This window comes from Phyllostomus discolor, chromosome 1 (assembly GCF_004126475.2).
Source record: "Phyllostomus discolor isolate MPI-MPIP mPhyDis1 chromosome 1, mPhyDis1.pri.v3, whole genome shotgun sequence".
In the NCBI taxonomy this organism is placed as follows: domain Eukaryota; kingdom Metazoa; phylum Chordata; class Mammalia; order Chiroptera; family Phyllostomidae; genus Phyllostomus; species Phyllostomus discolor.
Genome location: NC_040903.2, coordinates 206,514,002 through 206,522,561, shown reverse-complemented (window position 1 = coordinate 206,522,561; position 8,560 = coordinate 206,514,002). Strand labels below are relative to the sequence as shown.

Below are 8,560 nucleotides of genomic sequence, written 5' to 3'. Positions count from 1 at the left end.
GAAATCGGGGAAGGGAAAGGTCATGGTGGTCTTGGCCGTGACGGTAGGCGAGAGATTTGCTAGGAGCAAGGATACAATTTCAATTGCCCAGGATGTGATAGATGGGGGGTGGAAAAGGCTTATGTTGAGGGACGGAAAGATCAGCATTACCAAAAGAGTGTACTTGGGAAAAATGAAAAGGGTGTCTGTGCCAATCAAAGGCAGAAAAGACTAACTTCCAGAACCCACTGCCCTCCTTAAAAAGCGTCAAAATGGCCTCTGTGTGGCACCTCCACTGTCTTCCAGAGAAGACTGAGTTTCTCCTGGGCAGGGAGGGTCCACCTCCACTCCCCCCTGCAAGCCCTTTCAGTTCTCAAGGTCTTGTCCACAGTCATGGGAGCGCCAGGCGCTGGCACTCGCCTCCACGGTGACAGGGTGAAAGGCTCGTTCTGACGTTTTAATACTCCCTGCCGACCAAAGTGTGAATTGTGAGGGTGATTTGGGGACTGTGGACAGCTGACCATGGGGCCTGGGTGGAAGGCTTCTAATCATTTTCTATAAATAACTGTACTTTTTTCCAGCTGGTAATGATTTTCTGTCTCTCTTGGCAGAGCCTGAACTTGAACCAAGAAGCAAGTTGTTCTGGTTCTTTCCACGGGTCCTCGGATGAGAACAAAGAGGGGCCCATGATCAGTGTGGACGGTTAAAGGGGCACGCATTGTTTTCTCTTGCCACGAGGAGCTTTAAATGAGTTTGATTCCTAGGCCTCGAATTAGGGATGCATCCTGCGGCTCTGTGAGAGGTATAAACAGAGTTCCAGATTCTTTGCTTCCTGCTGAGGGGTAGAGAAAGCTGTCTCTGCAGTTTTCTGAATAGAATATTTTATCAGAGGCTCGGCATGGTGGGGGGGGGATCTCTTCAAATGCACGACATGCAAAGCAAGGCCTGGTCTATTACAATCCTATTAACTGGCTCACAAAATTCTCATTTTCTCTCATGCACACACACACACACACACACACACACACACTACTGCCAGGTTTGCCTGTTGGTTTATTATTCATACGTGAGAGGACGCTTCTTTGAGGAGATTATAAATACAGTTTCTGTCAGTTCATCAGCCTGAGTGTTTCCCATGAAGAGAGACGCACAGCTGATTTCAGAGGGGTTAAGAGATGAGGTTGCAAAAGCCGAGTTACGTCTCTGTGAGTTGTCTCGTGTGAAGAGATGCAGTGGGGCACAGAATATAAAAATGTCTCCACAAACTCATTAGCAGGAGGCACGCAGGCGCCCGAGCCCTCCGCTGTGAGAGCAGCCGACCAGCCCTCAGCGCACAGGGTGGGGATGAAGCTGTCAGCGCCGCAGCCACTCCTAATGGCCTGTTTCTGCAGAGAACCTAGAACATTCCAGGTTTCAGGTTACGTTATGGGTGATCTGCATTCTTGCTGAAATCGCTCTTAGTTCCAGAACGTTCAGACCAGGGAAGGACTGTGGTGGGACAGGGGTCACAGACGATACAGCGGCTTTCTGTAACTGCAAACTCCAGCGCTTTCTCGGGGGTACTGGATCAATGGGCATTCGCTGGGATTTATTGATAGGCGATCAACTGAGAAGGGCTGGGATTCCGCTTCTGCTAGTGACTGCAGCTCCAGTCCCTACTCCTGCTCTGGAGCTCGGTGTGAGTTCGCTTGGAGAACCTTCCTTTGTGCTTGGAGACTTCAGGGGACAGAATGGCAATAATAACGGTGCAGGCCTTTAGTCTGGTGGCCTGCTCACTGGGTCTCCCTTGCTTCCTGATGCCAGGGAAGTATTCTAACCTGATTGGTGAGCACAGTAGACGCTTTGGTACCTGGTGCAGGTCCTCCCTTTAAGAGAGGACACCTGGACCCCAATTGGTGGGAGTGTTGCTTATTGACAGCTCGGAGCTGTGTCCTTCCTAGAAATTGTCCCTGGGGACGTCTTGCCCAGGTCATGCCTCTTCCCCAGGCATTGCCTTTATCCAGTGACTTTTGATGCCAGGGGACAAAGGCCCGGGCTTCTCCCCTCAATTCAGTACAACTCGGAAGACCCACCCAGCTGTGAGCTCCCCGTGGGACTGATGGAAGCCTTCGTTGCACCTGCATCACAGTCCACCTTCTGCCGCCCCATCTGCTTGCTTGCACTGCCCCCTCCCACGACACACCCACAGGGTGCATCCGAAATGTCCTCCAACAGACTTCTTTCATGTACATCTCTGCTTCAGAGTCTGTTTCTGAGAGGCCCAGTCTCAGAGACCGAGTCTAGGATGTTGACTGTGGCTTATTTATTTATACAGCTGGGTCATTGCTTTTAGGCAGGTCATTTAATTTAATTTGCCCTTTGAAATAGGACTGATGAGGGCTCGAGATACACTTATCATGAGGGGTCACGTGTTAGAAAGGCTTAGTCCACGCGCTCCTGTAATCTCAAGAGACAGCGTGCAGCAAGAAGATGGGTTTTGTTTGGGACTGAGAACATTCTAGAATGTTTCAAATCACACCTGTCCCCTATGTGTCATGTTTCTGGGTTGAGTTTGACTGCTTGTTGATTGTTGCGTCATCGTTAGAAAGCAGTTTCTTCTTTAACTGCCCCGCTGCTAAAGGGTGGCTCCAACGGTCCTCTTGGCCTCGCTCTGTGCTTCTGAGCATTCTAGTCAGCCCTGGGGATTCTGCTTTACCCTCCTCTCCTGGGAGAAGATGGGGAACTTTGTTTTCTCTGTTTCTTTTCTTACTGAAATAGTTCTGCAGAGACAACACTGTTTCCAGGGAGAAGGTGAAAGCAAAAGCTACCTGAAAAACTCATAGAGATGTTGAGGAAGCACATGAGATGCTTCTGTTTTAGAGAAAGCAGAAATATCCCTGAGGGGTTTGGGGCCAAAGGGATGACTTTTAACAAGGCCCTAATGAATATTTGAAGGTCTTCATAAAAGCTGAAATATATTTATTTATTTATTAAGTATAATAATTGATGAATATTTACCATTAGGGAGCCCATTACTCATTAGTTAAAAAAATGCTACACATCTAAGGGCAAGAAGTAAGTTACAGATGATATATTTCTTTTTTTTATTGTCTTAACCATTTTAAGTGTATATTTCTTTTTTTTTAGATTTTATTAATTTTTTTAGAGAGGTGAAGGGAGGGAGAAAGAGAGAGAGAGAAACATCAATGTGTGGTTGCCTCTCATGTGGCCCCCACTAGGGACCTAGCCCACAACCCAGGCATGTGCCCTGACTGGGAATCGAACCTGTGATGCTTTGGTTCACAGCCTACACTCAATCCATTGAGCTACACAAGCCAGGGCCAGATGATACATTTCTTATCATCTGTCCTTGAATAAAGTTGAAAGTGACCCATCTTCTTCAGGATGTCAATTTAACAATGCTTGTTTACTGCAGGTCCCTATTCTTTTCTGTCAAGTTCCTTTTACTCCCTTTAATGCAGCAGAATTTTTGGACTTTTTATTGGGTTGGCTGAATAGTTCATTTAGCTTTTTTCCATAAAGTGGCTCTAGTAGTGCTTAGTTGTCTTTAACTTCATTTGAAACAATTTTATTAGATTGTATTGTGACCGCTGTCATATCAGTGTGCACTTAAAAAAAAATTACCAAAGTAGGTGAATTTTTTTGGAGCCATTTTCATATAGAAGATGAAAGAAAATACACATTTTCAGTGTATTATGCTTCATTAGTCCAAGAAAGGTAAAAATGCAACTGAACTGCAAAAAAAGATTTGCGCAGTGTATGGAGAAGGTGCCGTGACTGATTGAACATGTCAAAAGTGGTTTGTGAAATTCCTTGGTATTATTGACACTCTTTGCTGGGGGGCTGTCTGATACACGGGAGGACGTTTAGCAGCACCCCTGGCCTCTACGCACTAGAAGCCAATAGAGGGAGAGAGCCGACATATCCAAACTATCCAAATCAATCAAGTTATTGGTGAAAATAAAAATGTGTCTTGTATTTTATGGGAAAAAACTAAATGGATTTTTTGGCTAACCCAGTAGATGAGATCAAAGCTAGTCATTATCACCACACCCTTCTGTGTTCCTTTGTATTGAGTCAGGATGAGGGATTACGTGGCACTATTAGATGGACTGATCACTGTTGAAAAAACCAACCGGAGAGATGGCAGGTACCCAAATCAGCACGTGAGCGGGCCAAGGGAGAGAGCCAGGGACGTGACAGACGGAGGGGAAAGTTGAAATCGAGACTAATACGAAATGGAAAATGAAGATAACAGGACACAACAAGGAATTTTTAGTTACCTGAATGTGTCAAATGGATGTGGAAAAGGAAACAGCTCCTCAAACAACTGCTTTCTCCCCAAAAAACAACAAAATGACAAATCTCCAAACATTGAATTAATAGTGATAAGAGAGTCAGAAGGAATGCTTTTTTTGTATCTTATTTTGATGTGTGTATTCTTAAATAACAACGATTATGCGCATGGCCAACTGCCCTAACCATGCAGTGAGGGCCGTGTGCATTCCAGGAAAAACAGTGTGGCCAGTGGCCACTAGAGAGCAGCAGAGGGCTACTCTTAGATTGGATCTGTTCTTAGATGGGTTGCTTTTTAGGACCAAGGCTACCTCCTCTATCCACTCCACCCTGGGAGACAGATGCGCCTTTTTGGTGTTTAAGGAGGGTATTCCTTCCGATCAAGGTTTAAGACTCTGTTCCAAGACTGAACTTAGCTCGGTTACTATGCAGGGAGTTTTAGCTGTAAAACCTCTCTGAGCCTCAGGGTTCTCAACAATAAAATGGGGACAATAATAGTACTAAACTCACGCAGTTGTGAGCACTAAGCACCAGGATACCAGCATCCGGTAGTCACTGAATAAACATCGCCATTACAAAACTAATCATTACTGATCTCTGTGACTAGGCTCTCCGGAGAGTTTGGGCTGAGGGTTTCTTTGATACCTGGTGGAGGACAGACTTTGTAATCAATCACAGAGCTGTTTCCTCCTGAGCTCAAAAGCAGGTTCACCTGGGGGCCTGGCCACAGAACTCCCGCTGCAGGTGGTTGTTCCCAGGGAGCACTTCTCAGAGGAGGGGCTGGCTCGCTAAAGATGATAGAGCGAGTTAATGATAGAGATGAGGTGAGAAGACATTAAAGTCTTAAAAAAACCCTTCCCTAAATGTGAAACTTCTTCTTGAAAGTAGGGAAGGCTGGTTTGGAAGACTAAAATCGGAAAATAGGGCTTCATTAACTTGAACCCCAATGATCCCTTTAACTGGGCAGGTGCATGTGAATTAGGGGTGTTACAGTCTTGCTGTTCCCAAAACTGGTTTTCAAGGAAATTAATAATATTGCAGTAAACCCAAGCTTGCACTTGGCTCCTTATTTGCATGTCCCAGTAAAACGAGGGCTCCCTGAGCCCCTTCTTTGGGCGCAGAGTTGTGTGGGACCCAGTGGGAGATTCAGACAGTGTGGAGGAGGTGGTGCGGGGGCCAGCATCGCAACGGTGGGGCTGGATGCGTCCAAGACACTTCCCTCTACCTGTTACTTACTTCCTCGTGGGTTTTTCTGTCCAGAAAAGGAGCTGGAAGACGTAACTCACCAAAGACTTCCAAAGAGTGAGTCATGGGGTTATAACTCGAGTCCCCAGGCTGGAGCCATCTTTCTTTTGTTCCCGCTCTGAGGGGTGTCGTAAATATCACCAACTATTGACTTTTACTACCTGTTTTCTCCTTTTCCCCAGTTAATGATGCATTCTACTCGGCCTAATGGACACAGCTACTCACTAATCACCAGGATAGACAAATAAACAAAAATGATCTACACTAAAAGCATAATGTGGGGAAAATAAATTGGAGTTTCGGTTAAATGAAGCTAAATATAAGTCAATGGTGGGATGTGGCAGGCAAAAGGAGCAATGCCGTCTGAGATTACTAATGCAGCGTCTGGAAGGACGGAGGTGTTAGGCCAGTGGGCCTCAATAATTTTACACTTCCTGATTTCGCTGAAAATATGTAAGCTATGAAGCTTTTCTCAGAAAAAGTCATGCACGTAGAAACATTTGAATAGACTGTTATGGAGAAAAGGTTCTTACCTAACTGCCATATGCTGTTAATATTTAATTTTGTACTCAGCATTTCCTCTGTACTAAGCGCTGCCCATGCCCATGAAAGGTGATCACTCCCTATTCTCCCAACCTACCTGAGCGTAGGTAGGTGAGTGTATTCACTCGGCACAGTGACGCTATCTGACCCTAAGTCAAGGTTACCGTTGATTACTCCTGTGATAGCTGAGGAAATTATTTCATTTTCAATGACTCACAATATGCAGGCTACCCCTTTTTACCTTCTGATATTTTGAGGAAACTCAAGTTTTTTTTTATTACAGTCCATTATAATTAAAATAATAAATACTTATAATGAACTAATAAAACTGTAATAAACTATAATATATAAGAAATACTATAATAAATCTAAAATGCTACAATAAACTATAACATAATACCATAATATAAAACTATAATAAAATATTTCTTTTTTCAAAAATAAGGTACTTTTATTCAGTCGTATAACCATAGTCAAGATAGCTATCTAGACGAAATGTTCTCCTGGGAGAGTTCTTTTCGTACAAAAATGTGTCCATTTGTGACTTATTTATTTTGGTTTTCATCTTCCTAGCAGAGTTATGTGGTTATGACATTTTTAAGAAGGATATGTATTGATTGTTCTCCCTGATTCCTTGCTTATTAGAACTCGTTTCTGTTCTTGTTGTGAAGAATGAAAACTAACTTGGAGAAAGTCCTTGGACCAAATGTTCCTTTACTTCTCTAGAGTTTAGGAGACTTGCTCTATTGTTTTCTGTGATCTATATTTGTTTGAAGAAGCCTGGGACTACTTTTGAAACTGTAGTAACTTATTCGAGAATGAAGGTGTACTCTCTAATGATCACGGATGCTAGGTGGTGCGTGATGACATGAAAGCTGCGTACGTCAGTTATTTCGGTCCGGGAGCGCTCCCCTCCATCACGTCTCTGTATGTTACCCATGCGATGGCTACTCTTCTCTTTCTCTTCTGGGCCAACGAGCTAAACATGGCATTTCTACTGTGGATTCCCCATGTAGACCATTTTCTTCTGAGATTTTTCCATTTTGTTTTGTTGTTGTTGATTTTTTTAACCCAAGTCTCACTCCAGCCCCCTGCAGTGCTCATTTAGATTTTTGCTGCTATTCTACTTCACTTCCTTCTTCCTTTCTATTGGAAACTGCTTGTTCCTTTTTCTGTCTGAACTTACAGGGTACTCGCTTCTATGATTACTTGGAGAACATGGAACATTGTGGATGAAATATTTCTTTTCCTTCCTGGAAGTAAATCTTCCCAAGGTTGCTTCCTTTATTGTCACTTACATGATTTTTTTCCTTCTCTTTTTTCTGTTGTTGTCCTTGTGGACTGTTTTTTGCACGTGTCTCTGCCCTCTCATTTAAAGGCTTGTATTCATCTCCCCAGTGTCCACAGTTCTCTCCAGATCTCCCTTTTGATCCCCCAAACTGAACTTACAATTCTCTTGGTTTGCTTCCTTGTTTTCAGGGGCAGGAGTTCAAATATTTCCTTCGGGTACAAGTATGGGGGGTGGGAAGCCATGTTTGGTAATTTTGTGTGTGTGTGTGTTCTGTCATTTGACTGCTTGATGTACATCTGGGCAATGTCAGGAGCTGAGAAACTAGGAGGAGACACAACGGCCAAACATGGCTAGAGAAATATCACTAATTCCTGACCCTATTTTTTGGTTTTGGAGGATAATTCAACCCCTATCTTTCCTCAGAGCTTTTATATCTGCTTCTCTATTGTTCTGAATTTTTTTCAACACACACAATTCCATGTGTGTATAACATATATAATGTGTGTGTGCATATGTATGTGTGTATATTTTTATCTGTGTGTATATATGTACCCACACACAGAGAAGGAGAGGCAGAGAGAAATAGGAGAGAAAAAGAAGAGAGGACTGGAGAGGAGAGAAGATATAGTGGGATTATGATGCTCTTCTAGTTGAAACCGTATCTTTTCCCTTTACATATGTTCTGTACGATGTCTAATTTGATGCCTAATTCAGTGCCTTTCTTAAAGTAATATCAGCTCTAGTTTATGGTGCCAGTAACCACGTATGGACCACTAAATATGGACCAAGCCTGTTACTACGCATTTTCATATAGAATGTTTTCTTTTACATTCTCAGCAACCTTAATGAGAGAGTTACCATTCTTGTCTCATTTCGTATAACAGACGCATTTATCAGAGGCCACATGGTCAGTAAGTGGAGATCCCGGAAACTCAGTCCCCGGACTGGACCACCTGAGTCCGAGGCTGAGATGCTCTTACCCAGCACGTGTCCCCTTTACATCAAAGGCCTTCAGGAAGGATGACAGCTGATCCAAGGTCCTGTCTTTCTTTTCTTTTTGTTCAAATGCCTTTATGAACCGACTTTCTACTATTTCTAGCCTCTGGCTTTCAAGAAGTCTGGTCCACACAGGGCTTCTGTTCTCCGATTCACTAGTAACAGCCAGTCCTTCCTTGCAGGAAGGGACTGGATTTGAATTCTGTTGAT

At 43.8% G+C, this 8,560-nt stretch overlaps 1 long non-coding RNA gene across 1 annotated transcript in view; it reads right to left on the bottom strand.

The window, feature by feature from the left end:
• The window catches only part of LOC118497682, a 20,997-nt gene extending 17,364 nt beyond the window's left edge, over positions 1–3,633 (bottom strand). Inside the window, exon 1 of the long non-coding RNA XR_004900204.1 lies at positions 3,455–3,633. This is a non-coding gene — a long non-coding RNA (uncharacterized LOC118497682). The remainder of the gene's footprint in view (positions 1–3,454) is intronic.
• Between the last annotated feature and the right edge of the window lie 4,927 nt (positions 3,634–8,560).